Source organism: Chrysochloris asiatica, unplaced genomic scaffold (assembly GCF_000296735.1).
Source record: "Chrysochloris asiatica unplaced genomic scaffold, ChrAsi1.0 scaffold00128, whole genome shotgun sequence".
NCBI lineage: Eukaryota > Metazoa > Chordata > Mammalia > Afrosoricida > Chrysochloridae > Chrysochloris > Chrysochloris asiatica.
The window spans coordinates 5,157,068-5,157,913 of NW_006408646.1; positions in this window are offsets into that span (position 1 = coordinate 5,157,068).

An 846-nucleotide genomic window follows, 5' to 3' on the forward strand; every position below is an offset into this window, starting at 1 on the left:
TAGATCCATGTCCTCTTCTAAATCTGTCTTGAATTTCTGGCAGCTCATTCTTCGTGTACTGCTGTAACTGTTTCTGAACTATCTTCAGCAAAATTTTATTGACATGTGATATTAGTGATATTGCTAGATGATTTCCAAATTTCTTTGGAGTAGGTTATATGGATGTCTTCCAACTAGTTGGCCAGGTAACTGTTTTCCAAATTTCTTGGCATAGACAAATGGGCACCTCTAGTGATGAATCATTTTGTTGAAAAATTTCCATTTGTATTCCATCAATTCCTGAGCCTTGTTTTTTGTCAATGCCCCAGTGCTTGCTTGGACTTCTTCCTTCAATATTACTGAATTTTGACCATATGCTACCTCTTGAAATGGTTTAACAGAAACCATTTCATTTTGGTACACTGACTCTGTGTATTCCTTCCATATTCTCTTGTTACTTCATGCATTACTCAATATTTTGCCTGTAAAATCCTTCAATGTTGCAACCTCAGACTTCAATTTTTTTCAGTTCTTTCAGCTTGAGAAAGGCTGAGCATGTTCTTCCCTTTTGGTTTTCTAACTCCAAGTCTTTGAAAAAATTTTTATAATACTTTACTTTGTCTTAATGAGTTACCCTTTGAACTTTTTCAGTTCAATTCTTGTACTTCATTTCTTTCACTTTTTGTAGCTTCTGTGTTTAAGGGCAAGTTTCAGAGTCTATTTTGACATCCACTTTGATCTTTTCTTTCTTTCCTGTCTTTTTTTTATTTTTTAATTTAAGGTTTTTATTGTGGATTGAGTGAAAGTTTACAGGGCATATCATCAGTTTTACATTCAACAAATCATATACCTTGTTTCATTACATTG